Source organism: Pseudophryne corroboree, chromosome 2 (genome assembly GCF_028390025.1).
Source record: "Pseudophryne corroboree isolate aPseCor3 chromosome 2, aPseCor3.hap2, whole genome shotgun sequence".
NCBI lineage: Eukaryota > Metazoa > Chordata > Amphibia > Anura > Myobatrachidae > Pseudophryne > Pseudophryne corroboree.
In genome coordinates, this window is record NC_086445.1 from 484,402,309 (window position 1) to 484,425,363 (window position 23,055).

Here is a 23,055-nt window from a genome sequence, read left to right on the forward strand (position 1 = left end):
TGATAAAGGTCCTCCTGGCTGTATTGCTGGTCAGTCACCGTCAGCCTCTCTTTGAACCTTAATCTGTCCGCATCATCGTCGGTGAAACCATATAGGTCGCCTCTGTTAATATTCAAATGAACAAAACCTTTTGAGCTTTCAGTGGTTGATGTGGACGTACCTGGATCCATATCCGAAATAGTGCAGCCGTGAAAACCCTAGCAGTGAAAACACACGTGTCCAAGCTGCAATGTCACTGAAAGTCCCTTCAGTTGTGCACCCGATTGTGAAATGGTGCACTGCTGCAGCGGTGTTCGGCAATTCCTCTGTCACCAGGTAAATATTGTTAAACACGTCAATATGTGAAAAAAGTTGAATCCAGGGGTGCCCTGACTCGTGCAGGAGACGTCCAAGGAGCGGCTCCTAACAGATAAACAATAGTCCAAAGACCGGCACTCCCTCCGCTGATTGGCTGCCCCGGTGCCCTCAGTATAAATGTTGATACAAGAAACAAAGGCTGCGGCACTCAGGGTCTTGTACTTGAAAAAGATTGTATTTGAAATTCAATTACATAGCGCACCCGCGCCCCACCAACGTTTTGGGGATTCCAACCCCTTTGTCAAGGTGTAGGTGAAAAGAAAGAAAAGAAATGAGACCATACTCACCCTATTTAAGGACAGAGACCCGCCACGCACCGTGCAGAGCAGTTCCCGCTTCTCCGTCCACGCCGCCCGATGGCGCCGGAAGATGACGTAAAGTGGCGCACTCGGCGCGTCATTGTGATTCCGTCGCTCGGCAACCTACGGCGTTGCCGGCCCGCTGCCTAGCAACCCTCGCATCGGGACGTCTGGACGGAGGCTCGGGAGCTGTGAAGGGAAACAAAAGAGAGAAATACACAGACCACAAATTACAATCACCATAGAAGTTGTGCTGCTGCATGCTATATTCAGGATAACATTCCAGTGGCCCTGGGTACTAATAAACCCATGCTATTGAGGGGAAATAAGAACCGACGGTGTGCTAAGACAGACCCAAATAAACACTTAATTTAGGAGGAAATAAATCACCCACAGGGGAAGGAGGCAGAAAGAGAATGCCCGTAGAAAGCGTCCAAACCACATTGTGTCCCTAGATGAAAAAGGGGAGAAGGCCACATTAAGTCTAAGTGTTACATGTCAGACAAAAAAGGCCTATGGGCCTTACAATACATTATTTTGGCCACGGGCAAACAGTGCGGACTGTATAGCCCTGAGCTGGCTGGCCTCATCACTTGATGGACCGCCTGCCCCAATGGGCCAGATTCTGAACCTCTCCCATCGAGGAGATAAATTCTTCCGAGATCCGTCCTCCCTGCCCGGAAGGACCAGTGTCCCCTACTCTTTTAGCCAAAGATGCTCCAGGCAATCCTCTCATTTAGTCCTGCTGGGGAAATGGAGTTGAGTTTGAAGATCCAGGTTGCCTCCTTACGTAAAAGTTGGCCATCTCGATCACCACCCCATAAACTCTTTGGGACATGATCGATAATGATGTGTTTAAGGTCCTTCAGAGAGTGCTTGGCTTCTTGGAAGTGTCGGGCCACTGGTTGATCAGAAGGTGTGCCTGCAAGCGCAGCCTTAATAGCAGACCGATGCAGCGCCATACGCTCCCGTAAAGTCCTGATCGTCTTTCCTACGTAACACAAGCCACACGGGCATACGATTAGATAAACGATGTACGTGGATGTGCAGGTTAAAAAACATGATGGATGGAGACCTTCCTTCCAGTTAGAGGTACTGAGAAGACTGACCCCGTGATCATATGGCTACACGTAGTGCAGCCCAAGCACTTGTAGCACCCCGGCTTCTTTACCAAGAAGGACCCGCCCCCTTGGGCTCCGGTGGGTCTGGACCGGCCCGTAATGTCCGCATGGACCACCCAGTCCCTGATGTTACGCCCCCGCCTATAGCACATCATTGGGGTGGTATGCTTGAAAGGTAGACTGGGGTCCGTAGAGACGATTGGCCATAAAGCTCTGTTGGCCCTGTTCAAGATGGGGCTGGAGGTGTCAAACGTGGTGGTCCAGGTGATTCTATTGTCTGAAGACCTGGCTGAAGGACGTAGCAGTTCTTCCCTGGGTAACCGCAGAACCTCTCTCTTAATGCGGTCTAGTGATGTCTTCTCATAGCCTCTGTCCACAAATCTGGAGACCATGATGTCCAATTCCCGCTCAAGCGTCTCGGGTTGGCTATTGATGCGTGCTACCCTCATCATCTGGGACCTAGGCAGGCCCTGTTTCAATGGTCGAGGATGGTGGCTGTTTACTCGTAGGAGGGTGTTTTTGTCTGTAGGTTTGCTGTACACGCTGGTTCGCAAACTTCCATCTTTGATGGTCACAAGCACATCCAAATAGTTAATGGAGGTAGGCGACCACTGGGACGTGATTCTAATGGGGGATGGCCTGGAGTTAATGGAGTCCAGAAGCTTCCTAAGTGCCAGCTCCCCCCCTGTCCATACAATAAATATATCGTCGATATATCTGGTATAGAACGCGATGTCCCGAAAGATATCCCGGTCCTTAAAGAACATTAGTGCTTCTTCTTTTAACATATATATATTAGCGTAAGAGGGGGCCACATTGCTCCCCATTGCACAGCCGATTCTTTGCTGATAGAATTGCCCATCAAAGATGAAATAATTCCTGGTCAGTGTAAGCTCCAGCAGAGACATAAACAGATCAATATTTACAACAGACATACTCTCCTCGGTTAGGAACAGTCTCATTGCTGCCAACCCTTCGTTGTGCGGTATGCTAGTATACAGGCTACAGATGTCTACTGTGCATAAGATGGCCCCCTCTGGAACCTTTCCAAATGACTCCAAAAGTATCAGGAAGGAAGTAGTATCCTTCAGACATCTGGCTTGTTTCTGGACCAGAGGTTGAAGTATACAGTCCAGAAACTGCGACACTGGTTGATAGAGTGATTGTCGAGCGGAAATGATGGGGCGACCGGGTGGCCTAATTGGGTCCTTATGAATTTTGGGCACCGTAAAAAAGATGGGTACAACTGGAAAATCCTGTGTGAGAGCCTTGCAGACTCTGTCAGAAATGAGCCCCCGTTGCCTCGCGTTGCCCAGGATGTCATCCAATTCCTGTTTATAGAGAGTCGTCGGATCTGACTCGAGGATCATATAGGTGTTTGGATCTGATAACTGTGCCTCTATCTCTGCCCGGTAGTACAGTAGATCTAAAATGACCACACCGCCCCCCTTATCGTCAGGGCGAATAATGATGTCAGTGTAAGATCCTAAATTCTTGAGTGCCTGCCACTCCTGTTTAGACAGGTTATGGTGCACTTGGTTAGTGGCTCTTGTATATTTGTCCACCGACTCATCGACCAGCCGCAGAAAAGATTTGATGGAGGCATTCGAGGATTGTGGATCAAAAGACGACATGCTTCTCTTATTCAGAAATGGTTGTAGAGTCGTGGGAGTAGTTGACTGCGGACCAGGGTGTATTGAGAAATATTCCTGTCGTCGTAACTTCCTTGCGAATTGGTATAGATCAATTTTCCAATTCATCTCGTTGTGCCGGTTGGTAGGGACAAATGAAAGCCCATTGCTGAGGACTCCTAGTTCCAGAGGGGTTAAAACGCGGGTCGAGAGGTTAAAGATTAAGTTTTGTTTTTCGCTGCCCGATCTATGGAGTCTCGTGTTCTGCCCACCCCGACGGGTGGTCGACCTCTTCCTCTGGTTGTACTCGTGCCTGTTGCCCCTAAAGGGGTTGCTGGATGGTCTTGTGAGCCATCTGATTCAACCATCGCGAAGTCACTGTCGCTATTAGATGAAGCTCCACGCCCTGTGCGATTCTCCCTCCGGCGACGCCAGCCTTGTTTGGATTTAGGTTGCGACGAGTAAGTGCCCCCAGAGGGACCTCCCATCAGCCAACGATGTACTCTGTTGTTCTCATAATCTTCCTGCACAATGTCCAATTTGTTCTTTTTGAACTTAAGGAGTTCCCTACGGTAGGTGTCACATTGTGTGCGCAGTTTGCGTAGCCAATCATGGGATTCATCCTGCTGTAGGGAGGGTAGGTATGTTGTCTCAAAGGTCGCAATTTTGTCCTTAACCACCCTCAATTCTCTGCCTGCTTCTTCAATCACCAGCAGCATGAGATCCAAACTGCACTTGTTAGTGATCCCAACCCATTTCTTGCAAAAGTCAGGGTTGAACCTGCCAATGGTGGGGGCATTCCTGATTCTGAACCCCCTCGGAATCATACACTCCCTGTGGTACTCAGAGAGGGATATCCAATGCAGTAAGAAGTCTATTTCCCTGCGTTAGAGTTTATACAATTGTTGATAAAGGTCCTCCTGGCTGTATTGCTGGTCAGTCACCGTCAGCCTCTCTTTGAACCTTAATCTGTCCGCATCATCGTCGGTGAAACCATATAGGTCGCCTCTGTTAATATTCAAATGAACAAAACCTTTTGAGCTTTCAGTGGTTGATGTGGACGTACCTGGATCCATATCCGAAATAGTGCAGCCGTGAAAACCCTAGCAGTGAAAACACACGTGTCCAAGCTGCAATGTCACTGAAAGTCCCTTCAGTTGTGCACCCGATTGTGAAATGGTGCACTGCTGCAGCGGTGTTCGGCAATTCCTCTGTCACCAGGTAAATATTGTTAAACACGTCAATATGTGAAAAAAGTTGAATCCAGGGGTGCCCTGACTCGTGCAGGAGACGTCCAAGGAGCGGCTCCTAACAGATAAACAATAGTCCAAAGACCGGCACTCCCTCCGCTGATTGGCTGCCCCGGTGCCCTCAGTATAAATGTTGATACAAGAAACAAAGGCTGCGGCACTCAGGGTCTTGTACTTGAAAAAGATTGTATTTGAAATTCAATTACATAGCGCACCCGCGCCCCACCAACGTTTTGGGGATTCCAACCCCTTTGTCAAGGTGTAGGTGAAAAGAAAGAAAAGAAATGAGACCATACTCACCCTATTTAAGGACAGAGACCCGCCACGCACCGTGCAGAGCAGTTCCCGCTTCTCCGTCCACGCCGCCCGATGGCGCCGGAAGATGACGTAAAGTGGCGCACTCGGCGCGTCATTGTGATTCCGTCGCTCGGCAACCTACGGCGTTGCCGGCCCGCTGCCTAGCAACCCTCGCATCGGGACGTCTGGACGGAGGCTCGGGAGCTGTGAAGGGAAACAAAAGAGAGAAATACACAGACCACAAATTACAATCACCATAGAAGTTGTGCTGCTGCATGCTATATTCAGGATAACATTCCAGTGGCCCTGGGTACTAATAAACCCATGCTATTGAGGGGAAATAAGAACCGACGGTGTGCTAAGACAGACCCAAATAAACACTTAATTTAGGAGGAAATAAATCACCCACAGGGGAAGGAGGCAGAAAGAGAATGCCCGTAGAAAGCTAAAAAGAGGATCAAGTGTCCAAACCACATTGTGTCCCTAGATGAAAAAGGGGAGAAGGCCACATTAAGTCTAAGTGTTACATGTCAGACAAAAAAGGCCTATGGGCCTTACAATACATTATTTTGGCCACGGGCAAACAGTGCGGACTGTATAGCCCTGAGCTGGCTGGCCTCATCACTTGATGGACCGCCTGCCCCAATGGGCCAGATTGACAAAGGGGTTGGAATCCCCGAAACGTTGGTGGGGCGCGGGTGCGCTATGTAATTGAATTTCAAATACAATATTTTTCAAGTACAAGACCCTGAGTGCCGCAGCCTTTGTTTCTTGTGTGTATATATATATATATATATATATCAGGATATGTTCCAGCACTCACATCCAATCACTTGCTGCTGGGGTGATCCTTTAGACATGATGTCAAAGGGGTCTCATATATACAGGTATTCACCTACTATGTACAGTAGGAATAAGGCATTCTTCAGATAATTGCTTTCAAAGTATCTCCGTTTGTTGTAGTAGCATGCTGGGTAAATATAACAGCCAACGTTTCAATTCCATTTTGGAATCTTTCTCAAGGCAAATAGAATACAATTCTGAAAAGTAGAGAAACAAAGTACAGTATCACAATAAGTATAACAGGTTGACATACTGTAGCAACATTAGAGTCTACTTGTGCATCTTATTCGCATAGTGATGCGAATAATATGCATTTTTTTGGGGGGAAAATGCACAAAAAGATGGTTGGCGTTAGTAAATGCGCTCACGTCTAGGCACGAATAGAAGGGCTGGTTAACAAGACTGCAGCAATGACGGAGGAGGACACATCTATACTTGTGTTCTTCATGAAACTATGTTCCTGGTTCCTCTTCACTGTGTAATCCTGGATTCCTGTCATTCGTGCTTCGTTCCTGGTACTCATCTCTCTGTGCTTCACTCCAATTCACTGCAGTCTGCTGTTTCAGTATTTGCACGCTGTCACAACGGGTTGAGTTGAGAATCCGAAGGCTGGGCGTTCGTCGGAGGAGTGGCTGTGGAAGCAGGGTGGAACTGGGGAGGCCGAATGTAGTTCCTTCTCATATAACTCTAGGTTTTAAGATGAGTAACTGAAAAATAGAACTTGAGGGCTAGGCTACAATACTCTGGAAGGAACTGTAAGAATGTTCACTGAAGAACCCAGAAAACCCCTGCTGAAGACTGAATGTGATGAGGCTTGAATGAAGGACACTGGATATTACTGTTGAAGAATGAATGCTGCAAAGGCGTGACTGAAGAACACTGAGTATAACTGTTGAAGAATGAATGCTGCAGAGACATGACTGAAGAACACTGGCTATAACTTGAAAAAATAATGCTGCAGAGGCGTGACTGAAGAACACTGGCTATAACTTCAATAATGAATGCTGCAGAGGCATGACTTAATAACACTGGATATAAGTGATTCGGAAACTGAGGAATGGATGCTGAATAGATGTGGCTTGGAGAGCACTGCGGATGACCAGGGAGCCCCTATACAGTCACAGGGCACCCAGGGTGCCAACTGGAGGGCAGACAGCTGCGGGGTGTGGAACAGAGAAGCCACCAGCGGAGGTGAAGTGGAGGGTGACAGACAGGTTTGCACAGCAGAGTTGGAGACCCTTTGGATCACGGGAAACTACAGTACAGGGAATTCCTGAGGGAGCTCAGAGCTGGAGCTTCTGCTCATTCAGTAACATAAAGCACTGGCAGCATGCAAGAGTGGGCTGACCCCCTTTTGTAAGAGGATGCTGCCTCCCATTGTACTGAGCATTCCACAGATCTCCAACATGGAGAACCTTGATCTCCAACATGACGGCTCCCAGTGCTGCAGACACACAGGAGCACGCCCTTTTACCCATCAGATCCCCTGTCTCCCACACTCCGGCAGTCGCACGATCACTGCCGCCAGCCCTGCCCCACCTCACCATGGCCACACAGCACCGCCAGCAGCCGGAGAGGCAAGCCCTGGTCTCAGGCTCTGGAGGTAAGCCCCCAGCGCCTGACACACGCCATTCAGCATACTCCAGTGCAAGGGTATTGCACATGCGCAAATCATGATAATTGCACTTGTGTATCAATGCGATGGTTTCAACATCAAATGCATTTGATGCAATGGCTATCTGCTTTGTGATGTTTCTCGTGTCCTTCCCTAATACAGAATGGCTCCTGGCTCCTAAAGTCCCTTTAATATTATATCACATCCGTTACTATCTGTCTGCAGTGCAGCTGCAAACATAGGAGCTTAAAGTCAGCAGGAGCCTGCCACAGTTATACACAGAAAGGTGAGTAGCAGTGGGGATGCATAATGTGAACTAGGGCACTTTGTAGCATAATATAAACTGGGCACACTGTGATACGAGCCACCGCAGTAGCTCACAGGTCTGACGGGTCTCAGTTGTTGCTAGGCAAACGCAGTGCTTAAAGTTGGGTGGTACGTGGTGGTAAGGAGTACCATTAAGAAATGTGCGTACCACCAGGCCACCACTGGGGCATAATTTATATGGGGCATTTTTGTAAAATGGTGTCAGTGGCATAACTGTGTGTGGCATAATATGTAATAGGCATTACGGTGTGTAGTATAATTTGTAATAGGCATCACGGTGTGTAGCATAATGTGTAATTGGTGTTACGGTGTCTGGCATAATGTGTAATGGGCATTACGGTGTGTGGCAAAATGTGTACTAAGCATTACGGTGTGTGGCATAATATGTAATGGGCATTATGGTGTTTGGCATAATGTGTAAGAGGTATTACGGTGTGTGCAGAAGCGGCTCTTGCCACGGGCAAGCAGGCTTTTTGCCGGGGCGCCGCTACCCTGAGGGCACCGCCGTGGCAAGAGCTGCTACTATTATCCTCCCTCCCCGCTCCCTGGCTCCCGGCCCCCGGCTGCAGCGAACACAGTGTACGCCCGCTGCAGCCGGCGTCACTGACTCTGGCTAGAGGTCAATATTGACCTCTAGTGTTAGTGCGGCGCTGCTATGGGAGAGACGTCATGACGTCTCTCCCATAGAGAGGAGGCGGCGCCCGGAGACAGCAGAAGCATCGGTCCGGAAGCAGGAGCGAGGCTGGTAAGTATTGTGATTTTTCTTTCAGGTTTCAAAGCGGCTACAGGGGGCACATCTACAGGGGGCACAACTACTGGGGGCACATACTGGGGCCACTGCTACAAGGGGCACATACTGGGGGCAAATCAATTGGGGGCAAATCAACTGGGGGCACTGCTACAAGTGGCACAGCTACAGGGGGCACAACTACTAGGGGAACAACTACAGGGGCACTGCTACAGGGGAAACCGCTACTGGGGGCACAACTACTGGGGGCAAATCTACAGGGGGCAAATCAACTGGGGGCACTACTACAGGGGCACAACTACTAGGGGCACATACTGGGGCCACTGCTACAAGGGGCACATACTGGGGGCAAATCAACTGGGGCACTGCTACAAGTGGCACAGCTACAGGGGGCACAACTACTAGGGGAACAACTACAGGGGCACTGCTACAGGGGAAACCGCTACTGGGGGCAAATCTACAGGGGGCAAATCAACTGGGGGCACAACTACAGGGGCACAACTACTAGGGGAACAACTACAGGGGGCACTGCTACAGGGGAAACAGCTACTGGGGGCACAGCTGCTGGGGGCACAACTACTGGGGGCAAATCTACAGGGGGCAAATCTACAGGGGGCACAACTACTGGGGGGCACAGCTACGGGGGGCAAATAAACGGGGGCACAGCTACTGGAGGCACTACTACATGGGGCACTACTACAGGGGCACTGCAACAAGGGGCACAACTACTAGGGCAACAACTACAGAGGGCACTGCTACAGGGGAACAGCTACTGGGGGCAAATTAACTGGGGGCACAACTACTCTCGACCCTCCCCTATTAAGCCACGCCTCTGTTTTGCCGCGGGGGGGGGCACCAGTGGAAACTTTTGCACTGGGCGCCGCAAGGTGTAGAACCGGCACTGGGTGTGTGGTATAATGTGGGCATGCCTCTATTGACATGTAGCCACTCCCCTAGTTTCATGTGAGCACGCCCATTTTTACTATCAGTACCACTAAGAAAAAAATTCTACTTGCACCACTGGGCAAACGTGACACTGCATGACGCCAGCCACAATGGCCAATGATCCCAGTAGTTGCTAGGAAACTGGGACTCTCTGTGGCCGCACTTCCTGTTACTAGCAGCTAAGATGCTTTCTCTGTATGTAAAGCTACTCAGCTGCAATATAATTATTTGTAATGAGCCTGTCTTTGTATGTGCAGTTACTCAGCTGCAGTCTAATGAATTGCAAGGGGCTGGTCTCTGTTCTCTGGTTCTGATTGGTTCCATGAATAGTTAAAGCACAGTCAGGGGTTTGGCACATTGTGGGTTATAGCTGTTGCATTGCAGAAGAACACAACGGGACTGCTGGATGGTCAGTGGGTTTTGCTGTGCACTCTTACTAGCTTTTTGTCCAGTACCTTGTTCCTGCCTTGAACATGCCTTCACCCAGCCCTTATCCAGTCCTGTGTCTGTTTAGTTCATGCTAGGCTTACTATACTGTCCCTCATGAATTACACAGATCTGTAGCTGGCTGACTTCAAGTCTGCATTTTGGAATACATACGTGTTCCCGGCGGATGGGATGCCGGCTGTCAGTATCCCGACAGCGGCATCCCGCCCGCCAGAATGACGGCAGCGGGGCGAGTGCAAGAAATCCCCTTGTGGGCTCGCTGCGCTCGCCATGCTGCATGTCGTGAACACCCACGAGTGGGAAAAGCCCCTGTGCGTCGGTATTCTGGCTGCTTACATTGTCGTCTGTAAGGATTTCAGCCGGCAAATTAACTGTATCCCTTCATTTCACCTGGTTTTAATCAGCCACAGAATCTGTGTGATCCATGAGCGTCCCGTTTAAAGGGACCGTATGGTAAGCCTAGTTCATGGCGTTTCTTGTTTGTTTATTTCCTGTCTTATACCGCTTTCAGATCGCTAATGCCGGGTCGCACATGGGAATTGGAAACGTGTCCTTCCTGGGTGTGAGCCAGCATTGGATCCTGAGAACTTGCTTCCCGACCCGGCATATTGCCAGGTCAGGTTGACATCAGGGGCGGCGCTAGGAGATAAGATCATCTCTGCGACGCCTCTCCCTATTCTGTGAACAGATACCGGGTCGCATCGACCCGGGAAACCCATTCACACTGCACCTGACCCGGTAATAGCCCGGGAATGACCCTTCTTTATTCCCGGGTTGAATTACCGGGTCAGGCGACCCAGGAATTCGGGACTGACCCTTTCACACCACGCAGCGGCCCACATCGACCCGGCAATTTACCAGGTCAATACCGGGTTACTTGTGCAGTGTGAAAGGGGTATTAGTGTCTTCCACACCCACCTCGGCCCATTCCATGAGCTCGCCTGTGGTCCCTGCCTCCTTAAATAAAATTTAAATTATTAAATTTATTAAGATGAGAGTTCTCTTTAAGATGGGATGTTGCCCATAGCAACCAATCAGATTCCAGGTATTATCTTCAAGAAGGTGCTAAATAAATGAGAAGTAGAATCTGATTGGTTGCTATTAGGAATGAGTGGGTTTGGATTTTGGAGATCCAAACCCCACCGAACACTCCCGATTCGAGTTGGTAACCAAGTCCTGCTCGGGTTTTCTCTCTAGACTTTGTTCCCAGAACAAGGCAAAACATCATCATCCTGGTGTTGGATTCTCGCGTGTCTGGACTTTGTATATTTCTCTAACGTCCTAATGGATTCTGGGAATTGCAGATTACCATGGGGTATAGATTGGGTCCATTGGAGTCTGGCACTTTAAGAAATTAATACTGTGTGCTGGCTCCTCCTCTCTATGCCCCTCCTAGCAGACTCAGTTTAGAAAATGTGCCCAAGGAGCCAGGTGCTATCTGTTGCTTTCCAGAGAGTTTTCTTCAGAAATGTATTTTAGTTTGCTATTTAATTTTCAGGCCGCACTGGCTGGCAACCAGTCTTGCGTCGTGGGACTTAAAGGGGGCACCGAACCAACTTCCTCAGAGTTAATGGTTCGTAACCCTGCTGACAGGACACTGAGCCTATGAGGTGATGTTTCTCACACCCCTCAGGTGTGAGCCCACGCCAGCAGCATGACGCCACCCCTAACAGATGCTGAAGCAGACGCGGTGCGGTGAGTGATACACCGGGGTCCTGGTTAGCGGGTCCCTGGTGCAAATGGCGGCATCAACAGACAGTGATCACCTGGCTACGGGCCATGGTGCCCGCTGTATACCCACACTGGCGTTATATTTGTAAAAGGGGGTTGCATACACTGTTTTTACACACACAGGAGAAACCAGTATAAATAACATGTAGGGGCCGCGCGCCATTACGGGGGCGGGGCTTCCCGGAGAGCGGGACCAGAAGCTAAAAGGTGCCATTTCCTGCTGCTGCTCTGAATAGGCTGCATGTGGAGACTGCTCCTCCACAGGACCCACTGAATCACCAATTGTATGGTACCAGGGGATTATAGTGAGGGGGGGAGCACATAGTCAGCGATTAAACCGCTGTGTGGAAAATTACACATAAAAGACACCCAGCGGGGCGCTGCTCGGTCTGTGGTGTTGTGTGCTGGTCCCAATCCTCTCTGTGTCACTCCATTCAGGGTGGTCTGGAATAAGTGTGCTATCTCACTAATACTGCACTGTGGTGGTCATTCCGAGTTGTTCGCTCGCTAGCTGCTTTTAGCGGCATTGCAAACGCTAGGCAGCCGCCCTCTGGGAGTGTATCTTAGCTTAGCAGAATTGCGAACGAAAGATTAGCAGAATTGCTACTAAATAATTCCTTGCAGTTTCTGAGTAGCCCCAGACCTACTCACAGATTGCGATCAGCTCGGTCCGTTTAGTTCCTGGTTTGACGTCACAATCACGCCCTGAGTTTGGCCAGCCACGCCCCCGTTTCTCCAGCCACTCCTGCGTTTTTACCTGGCACGCCTGCGTTTTTTAGCACACTCCCTGAAATCGCCAAGTTGCCGCCCAGAAACACCCACTTCCTGTCAATCACACTACGATCACTCGAGCGTTGAAAAAACGTCGCTCGAGCTTGTGCAAATCTCCAAAGTTTTGTGTTAAATTACTAAGCGCATGCGCGATGCATACCATGCGCATGCGCATTTTCCACCTAATCGCTGCGTTGCGAAAAATGGCAAGGAGCGAACAACTCGGAATGACCACCTGTGTTTCATATGTGTTTTCTGCTCAAGCATATCTGCAAATAAGTCTGTGTGTACTTTGGGGGTAATTCAGAGTTGTTTGCAGCAGCAAATTTGTTAGCAATTGGGCAAAACCATGTGCACTGCAAGGGGGGGACAGATATAACATGTGCAGAGAGAGTTAGATTTGGGTGGGTGTGTTCAAACTGAAATCTAAATTGCAGTGTAAAAATAAAGCAGCCAGTATTTACCCTGCACAGAAACAAAATAACCCACCCAAATCTAACTCTCTCTGCAAATGTTATACCTGCCACACCTGCAGTGCACATGGGGGGTCATTCTGAGCAGGGCCGGCGCTACCATTAGGCAGCTTTAGGCAGCTGCCTATGGGTGCCGGCCACTAGAGGGCGGCAAGCTCCTGCTGAACCAGTTTTAAAAATTATTCTAGTGACTGCCGCGGCGCGGGTCTGGCCAGCCGCAGCCACCACTGTCAGTCACCCTCCTCACCGGCCAGGGTGAATTGCGTTTGCCACCCTCTGGTGACGGACCCCAGACTGGACTGATAATGCTGATTTTGATTACCTTATAACCTTCATTATATGGGTAAGAGACTCAGTACGCAATTGGCGTATGGGGTACCGTAAGGGTACGCACTTAGCGTAGCATACGCTCGGCCGTGATCGAGACGCACATGCGGCACGCTCGCTCACAGCTTAATGCGTGGTGTCGAGCACGCTATAGGCGGGCGACTACCGTAATGCTACGCTACCAGCGTAGCGGACGCTCGAGACCACGAGGAGATCACGAGCGGCGCAGACGCTCACAAGATGACAATCAGTAAACCTTGAATGTAACACACAGAAAGGATACTCGTATACTGTAAACCTTGTACTGAAACACTGTAGCGATATAACGCTGCTTAACCTTGTTAATACTAAAGCTGTTTGAGCGATCGAGACGCTCCTATTACCCACTGCAATGTAATGAACACACGATACCGTGCTAAGGTTCCAACACCTTTACTAACAAGCTTTTAGTTATATTGAAAAGGGGAAACAGTTACAAGTCATACACTACAAGCTAACATATAATTCTAACAGAATATCTAGACAGAAATATACAATAACTTTTACAATCTTATACTATAACAGAGAGAGAGAGAATATGGCCAATACAAGCAAAGAGCGAGATGATTACAGAGAATTACTTACACACACTGGGAATGACCGCTGCGCTAGTCCTGGTACCAGCTCCGAGTTAGTCAATATGAAAACCGTTTGTGGAGTGAGAGAGACTGAGCTGTCCAGGCTGGCTGATCTTATATACACTGCATACAGTATACTACAAAGGGACCTATAATCTCATTGTTCATTGGACACAGGAATGTCTCCTCGCATCATAACAAAAGGTCATAGGTTAGTTTGAACAGGTGGGCTGTGACTATATCAAACTGCTCAGGTGGGAGGGAATCTGAAGATTCCCGCCGCATGGGTAATGAATCGCAAATATAGTAAATGTCCAGAAAATACTAATGGCCATATCTATACGCAGGAGCGATTAATCTTTACCTAACCAGCACCGGATTGTTTCTAATAAAATGTTCTTTAGTTAGGTACCAGACACAGCTGTTCAAACCCTGTCTGACCCTTCGTACCATACAAAGAGGAATTCCTCTGTCCAGCGACCATTTACATTAAACAAACTTACAGTCATTATTAAGGGGAACATTATCTATAAAACATACTATTTGGTGTTATTATTTAACGATTGAGTCGCCCGCTAGACGCACACAAACTCTACCGTAAATGCACATACCACGCGCTCGAGCGCATGGCCGAGGCGCCATCACGCGGCTGCGAGTATCCGCACGCACGGGAGAGAATGTGCACGTGCAGCAGGCACGCGCATGAGGTGAATATATGGCAACGTGTAGCATGATATTTTTCTGACTTTGACAGGACACAACCGCCAGTCAACTGCTGCGGCTCCCGCTCACCTCCGCCGCCACAATGAAAGAAGTCAGCAAGGCTACGTACAGTTAAAGCACTTGCGGCCGGGCCACCCTTATTGACTGTCAGAGGCTGACAGTAGGCCTGCTGCGCAATGCTGCTATGTCTCTCTTCTGGCCGGACAAGCAGCAGAAGCATCGTTTTCTCCCTTCCCGTCCTGCAGCGCCCCCTCTCAAAGCCGCAGGGAGGTCCGGTCACTGCCCCGAGCCTTGCATGCTCTCTCAGTCGCCCATCATTTTCCACAAGCTGCTGGCGGCTGCCCACCTGCTCCAGGCTCCCTTGTATCTGCCTGACCCCGGCCAGCTCCACCTCCTGCCCCTGCAAGCTCTGTGTGCAGAGAGGAGCGATGGAGTGCTGCATTGGAACCGCACTTCTAGGACAAAAAGTCCCCCCTGCCACAGTCATCAAATTTATGTAAGTGAAAATCGTGTATGGCACCATGACATTAAACTAAATTATGGTTGTTAGGTATAATTTATATAAAGGAAAGGGAGAGGAGGGGGGGGGGGGATAAGCACAACGCATATAAGGGGTGGGGGTATGGTTAACAAAAACATATAAGGGGTACACAAAATTGTACTATATATATATATATATATATATATATATATATATATATATATATATATATATGTTCCGTATGGTTTACCGTTTGGGTGGGATGCCAGCTGTCACAATCCCGACAGCAGCATCCCGCCCGCCAGAATGCCTCCCTGTCGTCTCTCTGGCTGTCCCTGTCGTCTCTCTGGCTGTCCCTGTCGTCTCTCTGGCTGTCCCTGTCGTCTCTCTGGCTGTCCCTGTCTTCTCTCTGGCTGTCCCTGTCTTCTCTCTGGCTGTCCCTTTCGTCACTCTGGCTGTCCCTGCTGTCACAATTTCAGCTCATTCAGTGTGCTACAATGTGAATTTCGGCTCATTCCGTGTGCTATAATGTGAATTTTGGCTCATTCAGCATGCTATTATGTGAATTTCGTCTCATTCAGTGTGCTGTAATGTGAATGTCGGCTCATTCAGTGTGCTATAATGTGAATTTCGGCTCATTCAGTGTGCTGTAATGTGAATGTCGGCTCATTCAGTGTGCTATAATGTGAATTTCGGCTCATTCAGTGTGCTACAATGTGAATGTCAGCTCATTCAGTGTGCTACAATGTGAATGTCAGCTCATTCAGTGTGCTACAATATGACTGTCGGCTCATTCAGTGTGCTATAATGTGAATTTCGGCTCATTCAGTGTGCTGTAATGTGAATGTCGGCTCATTCAGTGTGCTATAATGTGAATTTCGGCTCATTCAGTGTGCTACAATGTGAATGTCAGCTCATTCAGTGTGCTACAATGTGAATGTCAGCTCATTCAGTGTGCTACAATATGACTGTCGGCTCATTCAGTGTGCTACAATGTGAATGTCGGCTCATTCAGTGTGCTACAATGTGAGTTTCGGCTCATTCAGTGTGCTACAATGTGAGTTTCGGCTCATTCAGTGTGCTACAATGTGACTGTCGGCTCATTCAGTGTGCTACAATGTGAATGTCGGCTCATTCAGTGTGCTACAATGTGACTGTCGGCTCATTCAGTGTGCTACAATGTGAATGTCGGCTCATTCAGTGTGCTACAATGTGAGTTTCGGCTCATTCAGTGTGCTACAATTTGACTGCCGGCTCATTCAGCGTGCTACAATGTGAATTTCGGCTCATTCCGTGTGCTATAATGTGAATTTTGGCTCATTCAGCATGCTATAATGTGAATTTCGTCTCATTCAGTGTGCTATAATGTGAATTTCGGTTAATTCAGTGTGCTACAATGTGAATGTCGGCTCATTCAGTGTGCTACAATGTGAATGTCGGCTCATTCAGTGTGCTACAATGTGAGTTTCGGCTCATTCAGTGTGCTACAATGTGAGTTTCGGCTCATTCAGTGTGCTACAATGTGAGTTTCGGCTCATTCAGTGTGCTACAATGTGAGTTTCGGCTCATTCAGTGTGCTACAATGTGAGTTTCGGGTCATTCAGTGTGCTCACAGTGCTTTTATGTGGCTTGATAAAAGCGCTGAAACGTTGCCGATCAGAGCCGTGTCCTGTTGTCATTATTTACGAGACCTGAGTGCCGCCATTGGAGGGAATATAGATATATAGATATAGATATACGTTAATGCTATATAGTCTGTGCGTTTCCAGTATGAACAGCTGGGCTTGGGGAACCAGTGTAGCATTGTAGGATGGGTCCAAATTACTATTTTGGGGGAGAGGTTAGGCTGCGGGGTTGGGTGGGTTAGGGTTGGTCTGCAGGGGTGGGAGGGTTTTGCTGTGGGTAGGGGGGATTAGGCAGCCCTGGGGAGGGTTAGGATTAGGCTTTGGGGGAGGAAGGGTTAGGGTTAGGCTGGGGGAAGGGGGAGTTAAGGTTAGGCACCACTGGGGAGGGTTAGGATTAGGAAGGGGGGGGGGGGGGTGGAAGATTAGGGATCAGGGTTAGTTTACATAATTAGCAAGTGTTGGGATTTTAATCTTCGGGATGTCGCTGTCCGTGTTCTGACAGCCGGCATCCCGAGCACCAGGATATCGTATGTAACATATATATATATATATATATATATATATATATATATCTCCCTAATAATAACACCTAACCTTAACCCACACTGATAAATCAACCCTTATTTTCTATCCCTAATACCGTAACCCCAATATCCTAACCCAAACCGATAAATTGTGAGGTGGTTACCTGGGTGGGTGGGGGGTGGGGGGGCTGCTGACTATTTGCCTAGGGTGCAGAGAAACCTTGCACCGGCCCTGATTCTGAGTTGATCGCAGCTGTGCTAAATTTAGCACAGCTACGATCATGAATTCAGACAAGCGGGGGGACGCCCAGCACAGGGCTAGTCCACCCCGCATGTTAGTGACACCCCCCACCCGCAGAAGTGCAAAGGCATCGCACAGCGGCGATGTCTTTGCATTTCAAGAGTAGCTTCCGGCCAGCACGGCTTTAGCGTGCTGGCCGGGACCTACTCATCGCTCCCCGGCCCGCAGTGGCTGCGTGTGATGTCACACAGCCACGGCGGGCCACTCCCCGCACGGTCCGGCCACGCCTGCATTGGCTGGACCACGCCCACGAAACGGCGGACAAACGCCGCAGTTTCGCCCCCACCTGCCCATCGACCACCTCTGCCTGTCAATCAGGCAGAGGCGATCGAAGCGCAGTGACGGGCGGCCATGCGCCGGCGCCGCAGTGCACCAGCGCATGCGCAGTTCTGACCTGATCGCTACACTGCGAAAAACTGCAACGTGCGATCGGGTCAGAATGACCCCCATGGTTTTGCCCATTAGCTAACAAATTTGCTGCTGCGATCAACTCTGAATTACCCCCTTTATGCAAGGCTAGGTTTACACCTTCCTCACAGGGGTTCCTAACATGTACCCAATGCTCACTACCTTCACAGGGTAGTAATGTGCAGGAACCTGAGTGGAGTCATTTAAAACTATGATCACAAGTATTAATTCAGAGTTAGCCACGGCTAAACAAGAAAGACAAACCCTGAAACAGACTATGGACACATTCATATTAGCTGCTGTCAGACTCCTCTCTCATAAACGCCCTCTCCCACAATTATTGCAATATGACTGATTCTGAACTACCAGAGTTTAATTAAGGAGGTGGACGAGGATAATTCCATGTCCCCAGGAGTTGAGGCCCTCATTCATACCCCTTTTACACCTACGAGCACGGGTCGCAGCCGGGAGCCTGACACGGGAGCTGCCCCCTGCTGCGACCCGTGCTCGGTCCCTTTCCCATTAGCAGTCACAACCCGGCATATGCCGGGTTGGTGACGCTTCTAGCTACACGGCAGGGGCGGCGCAGGGAGATCACATGATCTCCCAGCGCCGCCCATCCATACAGTGTAAACGGGAGCCGTGTCGCATCGACACGGCTCCCGTTTACACTACACCCTACCCGGATCATTCCCGTGTCCTACCCAGGTAAATAGCCGGGTAGGATTCACGGGTCACTTGATCCGGGTTTACCCTTTTCCACTTGCCAAAAACACGGGTAAATGCGTGCCCCCGTGCATTTACCCGTGTTTTTTGAGCTAGTGGAAAAGGGGTTTTATGCTATTAGAGAGGTACTCAATATCCCAGATAAGGAAGCAGAACCGACAGAGGAATTGTTTTTTAATGTGAAACCAAAGTCCTCTGCAATTTTCCATGTTTCTAAAGAATTAGATTCCCTGGCTAAGGCAGCATGGTTAAATCCTGACAAAAAATGTATTACCTCTAAACGGGTGTTAAATTCATTTCCTTTCCCTACAGAGGATAGAAAACTCTGGGAAAACCCGCCGACAGTGGATACCTCTGTGTCCAGGCTGTCACGTAAGATTGTTTTACCTGTACCTGTAGCCATTTCTCTTAAAGACCCAACTGTTCACAAAATTTAAACCACTCTATAAATCAATTTATACTGCAGCAGGTGTAGCCCAACGCCCTACCATAGTATGCGGATGGATTTCTAGAGCCATGGTAAAATGGTCTGATGAGAGTCTGCAGGGGCTGCTTACACTGGCTCAGGACGAGATAGTTATATTACTACAACATATCCAAAATGCTGCAAACTTTATGAGTGAGGCTGTTAAGGTATCATTAACGGCCATACCACTGCTATGGCAGTATCGGCTCGTAAAGCCCTATGGCTGTGACAGTGGTCAGCAGATGCTGATTCTAAAAAAGGGGTTGAGAACCTTCCTTTTACAGCTGATGCCTTGTTTGGGGAAGAACTGAACAAGTGAATATCTCAGGCAACTGCAGGTAAATCTACATATCTGCCGTCTGCTTCGCCACCTGCTAGATGTCTCTATCCTTTGCCCTCTCTGCAGTCCTGTTGGGTGGCCAGATTCAGAGGCAAAGCCAGAGGCGCCTCCAATGCTGCTAGAGGAACTTGCGGTAAGTCCCGTAAACCAGCTGCTGCTGGAACTTCGGACCAGACCTCAGGATCCTCTTCCACAAAGCCCTCCGCGTGACGGTTGGCCCCAGCAGCAAGGCGGCTATCAGGTAGGTGCTCACCTTCAACACTTCGCCCACACATGGGCGGAGTCCTGGCGGGATCCTTGGGTGAGTGACCTCATATCCTAAGGATACCGTCTGTAATTCCAGGATCTCCTTCCTCTCAGATTCTTCAGGTCAGGCTTACCAGCTTCACCGGTAGCAAGAGTTTCCTTACAGGAAGGCAAGAGTTTCCTTACAGGAGGCAAAACTGCAAAAACTGCTTTCTACAGGAGTTACTGTTCCAGTACCTCCTCCGCTGCACACAAAGGGGTTTTACTCAAGTCTCTTTGTAGTCCCGAAGCCATACGACTCTGTACGACCAATCTTGAACCTCAAATCCCTAAACCCTTATCTTCAAGTGTTCAAATTCAAGACTCTCTAAGATCAGTGATAGCAAATATGGAGGAGGGGGAATTTCTGTGTGTCCCTGGATATCAAGGATGCATACCTACATATCCCAATTTGGCCCCCTCACCAAGCATTCCTCCAGTTTGCGGTACTGAACCAACATTTCCAGTTTCAGGCCTTACCCTTTGGTCTCTCCACAGCCCCAAGGGTATTCACAAAGATCATGGGGGAGATGATGCTACAATTGCGCATGATGGGTGTCAATATAATCCCATATCTGGACGATCTCATGATAAAGGCGGTGTCCCGGGAACAGCTGCTGCACAGTATCGACCTGACTACTCGTCTGCTTACAGATCACGGATGGATACTCAATTTCCAGAAATCTCAACTGGAACCGTCTCAGAGAATTCAGTTCCTTGGAATGATCCTGTATACAGTGTCTCAGAAGGTTAACCTTCCAATGGACAAGGCTTTGACTATTCAGTCTATGATCCGCTCGGTACTGAAACTTTGCGTGATCTCAATTCATCTTTGCATTCGCTTGCTAGGCAAGATGGTGGCCTCCTACGAGGCGATCCAGTATGGCAGGTTCCATGTGTGACCATTTCAACTGGATTTGCTGGACTAATTGTCGGGATCTCACCTGCACATGCATCAGCATATAACCCTGTCACCGAAAGCATGGAAATTCCTGCTATGGTGGCTACAAGTGGCTACAAGTCTCCCATCCCAGTTGTCAACAGAGTCTTTGACTCTGTTGACAACAGATGCCAGCCTCCAGGGTTGGGGGGCTGTGACCCAAGGGGCGCAGTTCCAGGGCACATGATCGTTTCAGGAATCTGCTCTTCCAATCAACATCTTGGAACTCAGAGCAATTTACAATGCTCTAGTACAGGCCTCATATCTCCTTCGGAATCCAGGTGCAGTCGGACAACACCACGGCAGTAGCATTACATCAACCGACAGGGTGGAACAAGAAGCAGGGCCGCAATGCGAGAGGTGTCAAGAATACTCCTCTGGGCAGAAGCCAACGCAAGGGCCATCTCAGCCATTTACATTCCAGGAGTGGACAACTGGCAAGCGGACTTCCTAAGCAGGCACGACCTCCATCCGGGGGAATGAGGCCTCCACCTTCAGGTGTTTCAACAACTTGTTCACCGGTGGGATTGTCCACAGGTAGACCTGATGGCTTCTTGTCTCAACAAGAAGCTCTGTCGTTACTGCTCCAGAACGAGGGACCCACAGGCGGTTGCAGTAGACACTCTGATGATGCTGTGGACTAACCGATTTGTTTACCTGTTTCCTCCAATTCCTCCCATTCCAAGATTTCTAAAACGGCTCAAAAAGGAAAGAGTTCAGGCAATTCTCATTGCCCCGGATTGGCCTCAACGGGCCTGGTATGTGGACCTCCTGACCTTGTCGCTGGAGGAAACCTGGCCTCTGCTGCTACTCAAGAACCTACTTCAACAACGACCGTTCGTCTATCCAGAATTACAGCGGCTACGTTTGACAGCCTGGAAGTTGAGAGGGAGATCTTAACCAGAAAGGGTCTTCCATCCAAGGTTGTTTCAATTATGGTCCAGGCCCGTAAGGTGGTTACATCCAAACTTTACCACCGTATTTGAAAGAAATATGTTTCTTGGTGCGAGGGTAGAATATTTTCCCTTTGTGGAATTTTTTCTGGGCCGTTTTCTACTGTTCCTCCAAGCAGGCGTGGATAAGGGCCTACGTTTAGGCTCCATCAAAGTTCAGATTTCGGCTCTCTCTATCTTCTTCCAGAAACAACTGGCGGTACTTCTGGAAGTACAGACCTTTCTAAAGGGGGTTATGCACATTCAACCACCCTTTGTTCCTCCAACAGCTCCGTGGGACCTCAGTGTGGTCTTGACCTTTCTCCAGTCGGATTGGTTTGAACCCTTACATAGGGTAGACTTAAGATACCTAACGTGGAAGACTGTTATGTTACTGGCCTTGGCTTCTGCTCGACGTGTGTCGGAATTGGGGGCCTGTCATGTAAGAGCCCATGCTTGATATTTCATGAGGATAGGACAGAGCTCAGAACTTGCACAAAGTTTTTGCCGAAAGTAGTATCGGCATTTCACGTAAAACAACCAATTGTGGTTCCAGTATTATCCGACACTTCCGTTGCTCCAAAGTCCCTGGATGTAGTGAGAGCTTTGAGGATTTACATCAAAAGGACTGCTTGCCACAGGAAGTCTGACTTGATTTTCGTCCTTTATGATGCTCCGAAAATTGGTCACCCTGCCTCCAAGCAGTCCATTGCTAGTTGGATCAAATTGACTATCCAACCAGTTCTATTCAGGTCCACTCCACAAGGTCGGTGGGTTCTTCCTGGGCCGCAGCTACTTGGTCTGGTTCTAACACGTTCATTAAGTTCTACAGGTTTGACACCTTGGCTAAGGATGACCTTCAGTTTGGTCAGGCGATTTTAGAGGGGTCTTGGCACTCTCCCACCTGTTCTGGGAGCTTTGGGACGTCCCCATGGTAATCTGCAATTCCCAGTATCCACTAGGATGTTAGAGAAAAAAGGAATTTGGTACCTACTGGTAATTCCTTTCTCCTAGTCCGTAGTGGATACTGGTGCTTCGTTTCCAGCTTACCTGGTTGTACGAGTTTTTGGTTGGGTTTGCTGTTGGTTTCCCTGTTCCATGTTGGTTAGCGTTGCTATCCTTCTTATAGTTAGCGTTGCTTTCCTTTGTTGTGGTTAGCTACAGTATGCTATCTTTATTGTTATTGTGTGTTGGTTCGTTACCTCACTGCTTTGTGTGTTATATCCTTCTCTCAAAGTATGTCGGTCTCCTCGGGCACAGTTTTCTAGACTGAGTCTGCTAGGAGGGGCATAGAAGGGAGGAGCCAGCACACACTATTAATTTCTTAAAGTGCCAATGGATCTGATTTATACCCCATGGTAATCTGTAATTCCCAGTATCCAAATGGACTACGAGAAAAGGAATTACTGGTAGGCATCAAATTCCTATTTTCGCTCCTCCCGCCCCGGCATCTTCACTCTAGTCCTTTAGAGTGTAGCGAGAGGACGTGTCTCCTCAGTGTCTGT

The 23,055-nt window shown here is 49.0% G+C and overlaps 1 protein-coding gene across 7 annotated transcripts in view; it reads left to right on the forward strand.

Moving 5' to 3' along the window:
* Positions 1–23,055, forward strand: part of RPH3AL (rabphilin 3A like (without C2 domains)) — a 645,411-nt gene that overhangs the window by 121,991 nt on the left and 500,365 nt on the right. Inside the window, exon 1 of one of the 7 annotated variants that reach the window (XM_063953879.1) lies at positions 9,797–9,842. The exons of the other annotated variants lie outside the window; for them this stretch is intronic. The gene's annotated coding sequence lies outside the window, so the exon portion shown is untranslated. Of the gene's footprint in view, positions 1–9,796; positions 9,843–23,055 lie in introns of those variants that run through there. 7 annotated transcript variants of the gene reach the window in all.